Source organism: Mastomys coucha, unplaced genomic scaffold (assembly GCF_008632895.1).
Source record: "Mastomys coucha isolate ucsf_1 unplaced genomic scaffold, UCSF_Mcou_1 pScaffold8, whole genome shotgun sequence".
Lineage (NCBI taxonomy): Eukaryota > Metazoa > Chordata > Mammalia > Rodentia > Muridae > Mastomys > Mastomys coucha.
The window spans coordinates 19,431,120-19,446,103 of record NW_022196914.1 but is presented as its reverse complement, the minus strand read 5'-3'; the positions used below and the strand labels follow the sequence as shown (position 1 = coordinate 19,446,103).

General features: G+C 36.9%; 1 long non-coding RNA gene across 1 annotated transcript in view; it reads right to left on the bottom strand.

Annotated features, from left to right (window-relative positions):
- Window positions 1–14,855, bottom strand: part of LOC116083474 — a 26,996-nt gene extending 12,141 nt beyond the window's left edge. Inside the window, exon 1 of the long non-coding RNA XR_004115736.1 lies at window positions 14,635–14,855. This is a non-coding gene — a long non-coding RNA (uncharacterized LOC116083474). The remainder of the gene's footprint in view (window positions 1–14,634) is intronic.
- Between the last annotated feature and the right edge of the window lie 129 nt (window positions 14,856–14,984).

The window sequence follows — 14,984 nt, the reverse complement described above, 5'->3', positions numbered from 1 at the left end:
CATGTGTCCTTCTTACATGTTGCAGTATCTTTTGGGTATATGCCCAGGTGTGGTATAGCTGGGTCCTCTGGTAGAACTATGTCCAATTTTTAATTGATTTTTTCATTAACTTATTATGGCTTTACTTAATACTACTAAAGTTACAAATGGGAAGTGAAATACAAAACAGTCTTATTTGGTTTTAAAAATGCATATCATATATATATGTGTGTGTGTGTATGTGTGTGTATATACACATGTATATACATACATATCTATGTGTATATATATATTCACAGGATTCAGAATGGTATAACATATATGCACACTTAACCTATAAGTTATGTCCATTGATATTTTTTACCATTAATATACCATTTTTATACTCAAATAATTTTATTTGCCCTCTGATTCACATCACAGTTCCTCATAGTTCTAATTTAGGTTATTATATAATGTTTGTTTTATTTTGAGTATCATGATTTTTCTTTCCAGCCTGTTTCTGAGAATTGAACTACTTGGCAAATTGATGTTACATATAGGTTTATAGGTGTAAGTTAATATCATATGTGAAGGTCACATAGAATTATGATACAAGACCATGCAAATTTTGCACACCAACTTTGAGAATTTATACATGAAATGTTCATTTTTAATTTACTTTCATTTTTACCTATCCATAAATTAAACTACATTTATATTTCTTTTATTTCCTAGGATTTTAGATCACAATCTTGCTCTTCAAATGTTTTAGGGTATCCAGGGCTTGATGTAGGAGAAGAACTGGGTTCTGATGGCAACAAATTACTTTGGCTTCTCTCGCTTACATTGTTCTATTTGCCTTTCACATCTGGTTATCTCTGGTACTGAATGGGCTGTGTGTCTCAGATAGGTGCAGGTCACCTTAGAGGCAGGTGGAGCTGTGTGACCTGGGTTACAGCAGGCCTCCTATGATGTAGGCAGTGATGTCTCTGGTTAAAACAGGCCTCTTGTATCCCTAGTTAGATCATACATCCTAAGAGATAGGCAGTGCTGTGGGATCAGGAAGCAAGAATATCCTGGAGAGGATGTGGAGGAAAGAGGAGTACTAATCCATTGTAAGCTGCCTTTCCGTCCAGCGGAAATAAGGAGGCAAACATGAGCCCTTCTCCAAGCAGGTTTTATTCAGGAACCTTCATTTTTACTTCTTCTTATTAATCTCTCAAATCTTTTCAGTAGTAGTCTCTCTAGTAGTATCTAGTAGTCTCTCTCCCTCAACCCCCAGCCTTTGCAGGTTAAATACTTTTCCTGGTCCCAATCAGCATCAGCTACTTGGCAAAGCATAATAGGCTGCAGGAAATTCATACTAGCTTGCATCACAAACTGGAGGCACTCAGCTTCTCCAACTAATGGCTTGATTATCAATGCTCTCTGCTCTGGCCAGAGATCAGGTGTTCAGTATAGGGTGGCAGCTGCGGCTCCTCACAATCCATTGCTGGTGAGATTACAAACTGGTACAACCACTCTGGATATTAATCTGGCTTTTCTTAGAAAATTGGAAATAGTTCTACCTGAACACCAAGCTTTACTGTTCCTGGGCGTATACCCAAAAGATGTTCCATTATACCATAAGGAATTGTGCTCTACCACGCACATAGCAGCTTTGTTTTAATAGCCAGAAACTGGAAACAACCCAGATGTCCCTCAACTGAAAAATGGACACAGAAAATGTGGTTATTATGTGTAGTATTTCATTCAACTTTCAAAAATGAGAATATCATAAATTTTCCAGGCAAATGAATGGAACTAGAGAATATCATGCTGATAGAACCCAGACTCAAAACATCATGCAGGGTATATACTCACTGTTAAGTGAATATTAGCCAAAAAGTACAGAATACCCTTGACTGGAAGAAGCTTATCAAAACAGAAGGCCCAAGTGGAGATGCTTCAATGCCAATTAAAAGGGGTAACAAAATAATCATGGGAGGATGAGGGAGGGACCTGAATAGGACAGAGGAAGGGATGGGAAAAGGGGGGCAGGATCATATATGTGGGGGGAAACAGAGGGAAGCCTAGAGGACCAGGAGAATGAATGAAAATATACAACTGCTGGGGTGGATGTGGGGGGACCTCTAGAAAGTCCCAGAGACCTGGGATATGAGAGGTTCCCAGAATTCAATGTGGGTGATCTAAGCTGAAATGCCAGACAGTGGGGAAATGGAAGCTAAACAGTCTACCTCCAGTAGACACACAGGGCCCCCAATAGAGCAATGAGGACACCAACCCACCTTTAAAATTTCTGACCCAGAACTGTTCCTGCCTGAATGAAATGTAGAAACAAAAATGGAGCAGAAACTGAAGAAATCGCAGAGCAGTAACTGGCCCAACTTGGGATCCATCCCATGGAAGAGCACCAAAGCTGGACACTATTACTGAGGCTAGGTTGTGCCTGCAGACAGAAATTTAGCATGGCTGTCCTCTGAGAGGCTCTACCAGCAGCTGACTGAGACAGATGTAGATACTTACAGCCAGCCATTGGACTGAGGTCTGGGACTCCTAGGGAAGAGATAAGGGAAGGATTGAAGGAACTGAGTGGGAAGGCAATCCCATAGGAAGATCAACAGTGTCAACTAACCGGGATCCCTGGAAGTTCCCAGAGACTAAGCTACCAATAAAAGAGGATATATGGAATGGTCTGAGGAACCTGGCACATATTCAGCAGAGGAATATTCAGCCTTGTCTTGCCCCAGTGGAAGTGTATGTGCCTAATCCTGTAGAGAATTGATGCCCCAGAGAAGAAGGATATCCTGGGTGGGCAGCCTCTCCAAGGTGAAGGAGAGTGGGAATGGTTTAGGAACTCTGGGAGAGGATGCTGGGAGGGGGAACATTTGTGATGTAAATAAATAAAATAATAAAATAAAAAAGAATACCATAAACAGGGCATAGTGGGCCATCTTACAAGGAGCTTGTAAGACAGTGGTGCTGAGAACAATTTGGATTATAGCAGACCAATTCAAGACATTTCTGTTCAGAACAGTATTAACAATGGGGCTAAAAGCCATTCTTGAGATACTTTGATAAAGCATGTGGTTACTCCTTTCCCTTAGTTCTAAATTGGTAGAGAGTTAAATAAAGAGGTTTGGAGTTGGCATGGAAATACTTTAAGATCATCTAATATTTACTCTGGGGCACAGTTATTAGCAATCACAAAAGGAAATTCCAAAAGAGATTCCAAAATGACAAAAGAGAAAAAAAATCCCAGGAAATTTAATGTTGGAGTCAAATATTTGTGCCCAAATAAATTAGGAATTATAGATTCCTAGAGAGCAAATAAAAGTTAAGCTTATTCAAATGTAACTCAAGAAGAAAGGAGCACCCATCACAAGCAGAAACAAAAATTAGAGTCAAGAGCGATGCAGGAGTAACGTGCTTGTGATACTTCCTTAGTGGTTAAGAAAAGTCATCGAGCCCAGACATGGGGTAGTGTATGGGACTGTGGAGTAGCCATTGTATGAAGCTGTGAACATGGATCCTGGGATGCACTAGAGACCCAAGGATAGTGGATACTTCAGATCTATGTACTACCTACCAAGGAGAGCTGAAGATATGATGAGGAATCAGCCTAAGAAAGAGAAGTGTTTTACAGAGACTTTAAAGGAAGTATCATCTAAGCTGTACTGTATCAGACAGAAGACAGTAGTATATGTAGATTGCCCTCCTAGGTTTAAGTCTTGTTCTGATGCAGTTTCCTTACTCTAGTCCTATTCCTTTTTTTTTTTTTTTTGGAATGGTAATGCAATATACCATTGTATGTCACAAATGTGTCAGTTGATTTTTTGTTATAATTTTTTTGGGATTTATAATTAAGAAATATTCTTGAGTCTCAAAAGAGACTTTAGGGTTTGGGCTTGTAAATTGTGATGAGATTGTAAAAGACTATGTAGACATTCGATGTCCAAATAAATACCTTTTGTATTGCAATATGGCCACAAGTATATGGAGGCAAAGATGTGTCATGTTGTGGTTTGAATGAGAATGAATCCCATAGGCTTATGTATTAGAATGGTTGATCCTTAGTTGGTAGAAACTGTTTGGTAATTATTAGGAGGAATGTTCTTATTGGAGGCAGTGTGTCACTGCAGGTGGGCATTGAGATTTCAAAAGACTCTCTCTCACTCTCTCTCTCCTCTCTTTGTTGATTGTCATATAAGCTTTCAATTACTTCTCCAGCACCATGTGTGCCTGCCCACTGCAACTTTCCTAGAAATGATAATCATGCCTTCTCCCTCTGAGACTGTAAGATACCAGCAAATTGTTTCTTCTATAATTTTTCTTGGTCAAGGTGTCAAACTATCTTGACAAGTACAGGTCTAACACCAAGTTCAGTTTCTGCCATAGCACAATACACATAGATTTATCTCTGCAGGGGATTTGCTAGTATTTCTATAAGATGCTGAATAAAGCTCTAAAGACTACCCCAGCTCTTGGCATGGTGTCACTATGTTTATAAGCCATGAAGAACAAATACAGGCAATGTTAACATGAAACTTAAAACATAATTCAGAATACAGTGAGATAACTGCCCCTACTGAAATTTCTACCTCTGTAACAGAGAATAAATTTCCACTGAGCTCTTTTAAGTGCTGAAAAATTTGTCTTGGAATTATAATGCATAAAATATATATCAAACTTCTGTCCCTATTTACTTTTGAATTATTTAAATTATTCCCTTTGTAAATATTAAATAAAATTTTCTCACCTATGATAATCCAAAAAGGCATGTGGAGGTCAAGAATGCAAAAGTTCATGTTACCTTCATGGAAAACACACACATGAGAAAAAGAAACACTTTCTATATCTACAATGTTTTAAGCCAGAGAATTTCATTAGCAAGATATTTAATTGTAGTTTTAAGATGTCACCATCATAGAAAAACACATAAAGTTTATCCTATTATATATAACAAGACTAATGTTCTTGCAAAATGAGTCCTATGGATGACCACAAAGAAAGTAGTAGAGCCCAGAGCACAACAGGGCTTTCTATTACTGAGATTTTAAACACTGTGTCATGCCTTCTCACCTAAACAATACTTCACATCAGGATCTCAATTACTTGCAAAGCAATAAATTCAGCAACAGGAAATTATGGTTACGTTCTCCATAATTAAGCTATACTTTCTTCAGATCCTCTATTAATCAGGCCAGGCCTCATTTGCAGAGATAAAATATTTGGATGCCTTTACCGTACATGATTTTGTTTATAGCTTAAGATTAAATATATTAATTTATTTTTTCATTTTATTGCCATCTATAAATAAAGTCCTAAAGATCTAGAGGCAACAATAGCTAGAAATGTAGTTAATATTCTCCATATGGATGTCAACTCATTACTCTTCTTGTCAGCATTGGATTAAACACGAAAGAAATGCATTATTTATAGCCGAAGGGAAAATGCTGTATGGCTGTAACTTCTAGAAATGTTTCTATTAACCAGCTAGTTGCTCTGTAGGATAATATTGTGTTTAAACTTGACACCATCCTACCTCCCCTGACTTTCACACAAGCATTTATCTTAAGATAATAAGATCCCATAAAACAAAAGCGATTGCTTTTATCAAGGACTTTCTATGCTCTTTACAACATAGTGATTGGTTTAACAAAGTGGAATTGGCATTCTCTTAAATGATATTCAATGAAAATCTTGTTTTACTGTCTTTTCAGTTATGTGTAATTTGTAGTCAAATCCACTTGATGTGTTACTATTCAAACACATAAATTAGCAATAAATTCACTTCATACTAATCCTACCAGTTAGTTCAAAATATATATGACCCAAGTATTAGTGAAATAACTCCTATTTAATAATCAATGACACCACAGATTGTCAGAATTAAGTTCAATTATCATAAATCAGTAGTTTCATAATGTTCGAGGACTTTCCTCATGGTTAAATATTGAAATTGCCAGCCATCCATATTGTATACAGCTGTCAGAGCACCCCCTGATTGGTGAATTATAGATAAATTCTCATTCTCCTTTAGGCATCAGTCTTTGTCTCCTCCTCTTCTTCTTTGACATAAACTGAAAATATCCAAATTAACACTACCCTGAATTTCTTTTATTTATACTATTTTCTCCTCTCTTAATCAAATTTTGTATCTTGTACCTTTGCATACCTGTCAATACTTCGATTTCCCAAAGCTTGTCCTGCATACTTATTTCCACTTGCTACATATTTTGCTAGGTGCCAATATAAAAATGAATTTAAAGATACTAACAAATCTTGTCACATAGGGCTTGTGAAAAAATTGTGAATGAACGGGGCAAACACACAAAAGATTACCTTACTTGTTCATCTAGTTAGTAATTGAGAATTAAAGATTTTTTTTATATGAACACAAAAGCGTCAGATGATATGATTAAACTAAAGACATTTCTGTTTCGTGGATATAGAGTTCCACTTTCACTCTCCTAATCAGTATTTCTTCTGCTGTTTGCTTTATCTAGTTTTTGTTTTTCATTGAGACAGTTTTTGTTTTTAATTTTATTTAATCTTTTTTACACTCCAGATTTTCTCCCCCTTCTGGTCCACCCTCTGACTATTTGACATCACATACTTCCTCCCTCCACCCAACAACCATCTCCATGAGGATGTCCTCCACCTCAAACCCCATGCAGCCCACTCTCCACCACATTAAATCTTCCCACTCCCTGAGACATTATTATATCAGTACCCAGTCTGGCATCAAAAATCACTGTTTCAAATAAACATGATGTTGAATGTCAAATTGAGGTATCAGTTAAATATTTGATTATGGACAAATAAGGTCATTTATGTCTTATCTGGAGTTGCTATTCCTGTGACAAAACCCCATGAACAAAAAGTAAAGTCTGGCTTACACTTCCACATTGCAGTCAATCACTGAATGAAGTCAGGCAAAACTCAAAAGGACAGGAACCTGGGGCAGGGGCTGATGTAGAGGCCCCAGAAGGGTGCTGCTTACTGGATTACTATCTATGAGTTGCTCAGCCTACTTTCTTATAGGACCCAGAACTACTAGCTCAGGGAGGCACCACCTACAATGATTTGGGCCCTCCCCCATCAATCCCTAATCAAAGAAATGCTCTACAGGCTTGCCTACAGTATGATCTTTTGGATGCATTTTCTTCACTGAGGTTCCCTCCACTATGATGGCTTTAGCTTTTATAAACTATACAGCACATTTTTTTTTCTTATATTTTTTGTTGAGTGCTTAGCCACTAATTGCCGAGCCTGCAATTTTCTTTCATAAATTTGAATTTAAGAATTCTTCATGTATTTGGGTTTTATCCTGTGTACCTGACCTTTCTTAGTCTTAGGTACTTAGTCATACAGTGTCTGTCTGATATAGGTCCGATCTCCTAGAATGGACTTTAACTAAAATCAGATATTGGTTTTTCACACAAGCTTTGTTACTTTCATTTGTTAGTTTGTTTGTGTTTTGAGACAGGGTTTCTCTGTTTAGCTTTGGCTGTCTAAGAACTAACTCTGTACACTAACCAGCCTTGAACTCACAAAGATCCACCTGCCTCTGTCTCCTGAGTCCTGGGAATAATGTTGTGTTCCACCACCTCCCAGCTTGCGCCATATTTACTATTGTATTTTGCAAGCAGGTCAGCGCTAAGGACCACAGGGTTTGCAGCTGGGCTGGTGTGTATGTTTCTCTTTCAGTGGTGTGCAGAGTACCTACATGTAGCAAAGATGCTAGCATGGAGGAGTGAAAGCTCTATGTAGGCACCAGCTCATCTTTTCTGTGCCCAATGAGTTGTGTAGGTGTTGTTTCCATCAAATCCCTATCATCAGGCCCAATAAAACCCTGCACAATGGGGAGATGTAAGAACTAGAAGATGAAGTACACCAAGGTACCAAGGCCCTGTAGATCAACATGATGAATGCACATATGAATCAACAGAAACCGAGACACCATACACAGTGCCTGCATGGATCCTTAGGTATTTATTATGGCTTCAAGTTTAGTGTTTTTATGAGATTTCTGTGTGGGTATGAAGGGTCTGTGTGTCTCTATTTCTTGGGACTTTTTTTGGGTTCATTTTTCTTCTGATTCTTTGTTTTTTCCTGATTTGTTAGTTATTATCCCACATGATGATATACATTAAATTATATTATCCCTTAGAGAATTGTTTGTTTTCTAATAAGAAAGAGAAAAGAGATAGATCCAGATAGATGGGAAGATGGGAGGAAACTGTATGGATCAGAGGAAGTAAAATCATAGCATGGATATATTATGTAAAAAATAACTGTTCAATAAAAAATAATAATTCAAGAAAAAAGAAAGAAGAAAATGGTTTTTGCAAGATATTACTTTGGCAAATATTCTCTTCACATTTTGCCTTGTCTTTTCATATAAAGTATCTTTTACAAGTGTGAAACTTGAGTCTTTAAGTTTGTCATTCCTTCTCTCCAACATTATGTCTCTGGTATTTTGTTTTAAAGGTTATCTCACCAAAGATGATATCTAGACTCTTTACACTCATATCTGCTATGAGTTGTACAACTTTGCCTTTTATCTTCAGGCCTGTCAATCACACTCTTCTGAGTTCTGGGAAGGTTTTGAAGTCTGCATCTAGATTCCTTTGGTGTTTCTCTGAATGATCAGTTCCTCTCTTTTCACTCTTGAGAAGACCATTTTCTCTTCCTTGATCCCTTTCTGCCTTTGTCACATGTCCCTTGACTGCATCTATAAGAACGGTATCAGGGTTCTTACTCTGCTGTTGTTTTGTCAACATATATATATATATATATATGTATATATACATATATATATATATGTGCAGTAGATTTATAGTAACTCTGGGAATCAGGTTGTTCTCACTCTGACTTTTTTTCTCACTCAACACTGTGTTAGTTATTCTGAGTATCCGGCTTCTCCACGTAAGCTTTATACAGTTTGTTGAGATGTTCACCATCACGTGAGTGGACATATATTTGTTTTGCATGAATTCTAGATTGTAACTTAGGAAAAAAGGATATCTTCATAGCAAATATATAGAATATACAAGGCACTGTAAGACATACCATTTACAGACATATTCCTTTATTCTGTGGTGGTTCTTGGCTTTACTAACAGTAATACTGGACAAAAAAAAAAAAACCCAAGGGATCACAAAATCTCATTTCATAATATAATATTAATAATAGTCTTTTTAATGGTATACATCAGAAAAAAATTTACTAATATTTAATCAGAAAGATTTGATAACTTGTTTCTAATAGTCATACAGTTTACTTCTTAATTTAGATAGGCAGACAATATATAATAGCTGTATATTACAGTTCAGATGCATTGTCATTAGTTTGCATGTATATATCTAGTTCATTCATTTTTGAGAAAAAACTACTATTTCAAATTTTCTTGTCTAGGGGTACTTTTGACAAGTATTAATTATTCCCTGTGTGGGTTTGTTTCTAGGTATTTTCAATAACCTTCTGTCTATGCTTATAACAATATCATACAGTAATCACTTTCTCACAAATTTGTGAGTTGGGATGAACAGAAATGCTGCAATATTTTAAAATGGTTTGGCACATTCTGTCATTCTCATTTTCACAAAAAGATGTGTATGATGTGAAGGGCATTTTGCCAAACCAATCTGCTTGCTTGGAGTGAATTGTGATTTTCGGCACATTAAGCTCATCAGTCCATGAACACAGGATAGTTTTTCTTATCCATTTCAATCATCTTCATTTCTTTGAGTATTATCTCAATATTTTGGGGGTGTATAACTCAAAAATTTTATTAAATTTATATCAAGAATTATATCAATGTAGTGTTATTGCAAATTGAATTTTCTTAAACATATTTTCTTAAATTTAAATGTGTATTTATTGGCTATTGTTCTTATATGGAAATATCATTTTACTATATATCAAAGAACTGACTCATGAATATTTTCTTGAAGATTTTTGTTCATATTTCATTTATAGACTCAACGCATTACATTGATTTGATTGTTAAAAGTTGTTTGGATCCAAATAATGAACGTCACTAAGCCATGGTCTGAAATTTCTTTCTTTTCAGGAATCAGAATATTCATATATTTTTTACTCCTTGTGAGTATTAACATGTGAGAACAACTTTGGAGCACAATTTGAGAATTTCTTGGTTAAACAGAGTTACCATATATTGGACACAACCACCTTTGTCATAAAATTTCAGCTGGCAAATGGATGAAACTATAAAAGATCATATTAAGTGAGGTACCCCAGACCCATAAAGAAAAACATTGTCTCCGATTTCTTATAAGTGGATATTAGTAATAAAGTTAAGAATAACCATGCTACAAACCAAAGACCTAAAGTAACTAAGTAACAAGGACTTCCTAAGGTGGGATTGTTGAATCTCACAGAAATGGGGAAATAGACGAGATATTAGGAGTAGATTGATGGAGGGAACTGGGTACAGGACAGAGTAGGGATGAGAATAGGAGTGATGAGTGAAGGGGAACAAAAGGAGAAAGTAATGGGAGAGACAGGATGGCAATGGAAGCACCAAAGAATCTATGATTCCCATCAATAAGGGATATGGAGCCTGACCTGGCCATCTCTTGTAACCAGGCAAGGCTTCAACAGACAGATTTGTACAGCAATCCAGATACAAAATCTTATACCAACAATGTATCTTGCCTAGAAGACATGCAGCTGTAAAAGATAGAATAGAATTTGAGGGATGGCCCAACAAATGACTGGCCTAACTGGAGACTCATGACATGAGAGGGAGACAAGCCCTGGCACTAGTAATGCTATTTTGCTATATTTGCAGGCAGGAGCTGAGCATAACTGTTCCTGGAAGCTTCACCCAGCAACTGATTGAAACAGATGGAGAGACCCACAGCCAATATGTAAGTGGAGATTCAGGGTTCTTGTGTACAGGTCTCCTTTTATCTTAGGAGGCTTTGGCCACCAACCTGAGGGAACAAAGAGAGTAGAGGTGGAAAGTGGGGTTCAAATGCCTGTGATTATAAATGGAATGACTTCCAGATACCACTGCAGCTAGATGAGTCTACTTTATTGTTTAGGGATATGGTACATAATGGCTTTGTTAGGGTTATAAGTGGAAAGGGCTAATTGGTCATGGCATTAGATGAGCAGCAAGGGGTGATTAGTTCTAATATAATAACTAATTATAATGTGAGTGGGAAGTCAGGATGGGATGTTTGTGCTGAGTTATGCAGTCTTGGACAGAGCTCTATACAAGGTCACTTTTTAGACAAGGCCAGCCCCTTTTGTTTAGGAATGATAAAGACATTCTCCAAACAAAGGCAGAGTCAGAGAAGTCCTGCTAAGAAAGCCATCAGATCATGGAGGACTGTTACCTTAACTGCAAGTTTCCCTAAGCCCTGTAGAAGAAGGAGTGGAAAGATTAAAGGCACCAGAGGGGTCAAAGACACAACCAGAAAACCTACAGTGTCAACTAACCTGGGTCCATAGAGACTTTAGGGACTGTACAGCCACCAGAGCTGATATGCATTTCTCTGATGACTAAGGACGTTAACCATTTCCCTAAGTGCTTCTTGGCCATTCAAGATTCCTATGTTGAGAATTTTCTGCTTAGCTCTGTATCCCATATTTTAATTGGGTGATTTTGAGTGTTGGTGTGTACCATCTTGAATTCTTTATAAATTTTTGGATTCTATCCCTCTGATATAGGTTTGGTGAAGATACTTTCCCAATCCCTAGGCTGCCATTTTGTCCAGCTGACAATGTCCCTTGCCTTTCATGAAGCAAATGCTTTGCAGAAGCTTTTGCAGTTTCATGAGATCTTATTTATATCAATTGTTGATCTTAGAGCCTGAGCTATTGATGTTCTGTTCAGGAAATTGTCTTTTTTATCTGTGAGTTCAAGGTTATTTCCCTCTTGCTTTTCTATTATATTTAGTGTATTTGGCTTTGGTTGAGATCTTTGATCCACTTGGACTTCAGTTTTGTGCAGGGTACTACATATAGATCTATTTGCATACTTCTATACTTAGACATCCAGTTAGATAAGCACCATGGGTTGAAGATGCTTTCTATATTCCATCGTATGGTTTTGGCTTCTTTATCAAAATTGCAGTATCCATAGGTATGTGGGTTTAATTCTGGGTCTTTGATTTGATTACATTGATCAACATCTCTTTCTGTACCAATACCATGAAGTTTTTATCACTACTGCTCTGTAGTATTACTTAAAGTCATGAATGGTGATTCCTCCAGAAGTTCTTTTATTGTTCAGGATTGTTTGGGTTGTTCTTTGTTTTTTTTTGTTTTTCCATATAAAACTGAGAATTGTTCTTTCAAGGTCTATAAAAATTGTGTTTGAAATTTGATGGCTATTACAATGAATCTGTAGATTACTTAAGATAAAATGACAATTTTCACTATTTTAGTCCTACCTATCACTGGGCATGGGAGATCTTTCCATCTTCTGATATGTTCTTATATTTTTTTCTTCAGAGGCTTGAAATTCTTATCATATAGATCTTTCAATTGCTTAGTTAGAGTTGGACCAAGATACTTGGCATTATTTGTGGTGATAAAAAAGCGTATTGTTTCCCTAATTTCTTCTTTGAATGTTTATAATTTGTATGAAGGAGGGTTATGGATTTCCATAATTAATTTTGTATTTAGCTACTTTGCTGAAGGTGTTTATCAGATATAGGTGTTCTCAGGTAGAATTTTTGAATCAGTTATGTATGCTAAATTACCATCTGCAAATAGCGAAACATTGATTTCTTCCTTCCCAAATTGTATCATCTTGACCTTTAGTTGTCTTATTGCTCTGGCTAGGAATAAGTACTATATTGAAAAGATAAAGAGAGAATTGTGTAGGCTTTTCTTGTCCCTGATTTTAGAGTAATTGCTTTCAATTTCTCTCCATTTTAGTTTGATGTTGGCTACTGGTTTGCTGTACTTCTGCTTTGATTATGTTTAGGTATGTGCTTGGAGCCCTAATCTTTCTAATATTTTTAACATGAAGGGGTTTTGTATTTTGTCAAAGCCTTTTTCAGCATCATATGAGATGACCATTTGATTTTCATATTGATTCCATTAATGGATTTTCATATATTGAACTAACCCTACATCCCTGAAATGAAACCTACTTAATCATGATGGATTAGGTCTTTGATTTGTTCTTAGATTCAGTTTTTGAGTTTTTATTGAATGTTTTACATCAATGTCCTTAGGAAAAGTCATTCTGAAATTCTCTTCCTTTGTTGAGTCTAAAGTGGTTTAGGTATCAGGGCAACTCTTGCTTCAGAGAATGAGTTTGGCTATGATCCTTCTGTTTCTATTATGTCGATAGTTTGAGGAGTATCGGCATTAGCTCATTGATGAAAGTCTGATAGAATTCTGCCCTAAAACCAAATGGCCCTGGGCTTTTTTGGGGAGGGGGACTTTCAATGACTGCTTTTTTTCTTTATGGGTTATAGGGCTGGCTGTTTTAATAGTTTTCCTGACCTTGACTTAACTTTAAAAATCATCTATTTTCTCAAGATTTTCTAACTTTATAGACAACAGACTTTTGAAGGTATTGGGTGATGTTAACCTCAATGATCCTGGTGTGATAGGCTTCTTATGGCTATCATTGAGCTGTGTGGTTCTGGATCGGCAGGTCTGTACTGTTCAGTATCCACAGGTCTATGTGGTTCAGCATCTGCAGGTCCAGTGAAGGTTGGCAGAGACCTGGCAGGAGAAGGAAGGTCTGTTGGGGATAAAAGACTGCTCAGGGCATCTTGGGGTAGCCCTGGAGGACTCAATGAGCAAAGGATATGGGTAGGATAAGGGAAGCCAACCTGTATGGTTTAGGCTCTGCAGGTCTGATGAAAGTGAAAAGGAGATAGTAGGCTCAGAAAAGCTTGGGGTGCCTGAGAGAACTCCGTGAGTTGAGGCAAAGTGCTACTACTTTACTAGATAGAAAATTAAAACTTTGCCCACACTCCCCATTAATACTTGAATATTGGCTGGAATGATCATATAAAGCCTTTTTGCATGTAGCCACAGCTAGTGTGAGTTCTATCGTACAATAAAAGGCTGTTATTTCTGAAAAACCCTTTCCTAGTAGTCCTTTGCAACTGATGCCTCTCTCAGTTTGAGCTGTCTTTCATGATGATCCCTGAACCTTGGTCAAGAGGCAAAGTTATGGGAGTCTAGGATGAAATGGAGAGTATGGAGTAAGGTATACTTTTGCTCTACATAATTTGAGTAAAATTCTCAAATAATAAAGTCCATTTTAAGACATTTCCTAACTTATTAAAATTAAAAGTGTTATTAAAATTGCTTTAATTTGAAAACTAATTTGTCTAGTTCATAAGAAGTCAGGGTTATCAGTCCCTTTTCATTTATACTCGATGACATAGGATTAATGCATTTCTCTATGCCTCTTAGAGAAACCTTCATCTTGCCATAGATGGAAGTTAGCACAGTCACACACAATTAGACAAGATACAAAGTATGAGAGACTTTGAATCAGTCACGCAGAAATGTAATGTCTATAACACCACTCTCCTTAAGTCTCTGGCAACCATGTTGAAGAAGAATCAGAAAGATTGAAAGGGACAGATGTGGTAGATGACTCTAAGGAAATACTGACAACTCCTGACACAACCAGACTGACAAGATACATGTTCTTACCTAGACTGTGACAGCATAAACAAGATCTAGAGAAGTCCGTGTCAGAAAATCCAAGCTCAGAGAAGTGGGCACAAATTCTGACTTCTGTCTAGGAAGTTACTTGAAATTGAGAAATGCTGGGTGAAATGCACTTTAATTGAGAAAATTGACACTGAGTGGCATAACTTGGTCTCAAAGTATGTTGATTCCATTTTCTCACAAGTTGCCATATCGACTTTCAAAGCATATGTACAAGTTCACATGCCTACCAACAATGGAGTGTTCCCCTTCCTCAACATTCTTACTAGCATGAACCGTCACTTGTGATTTTGCTCTAAGCCATTCCAACACATGTATGATGAAATCTCAGA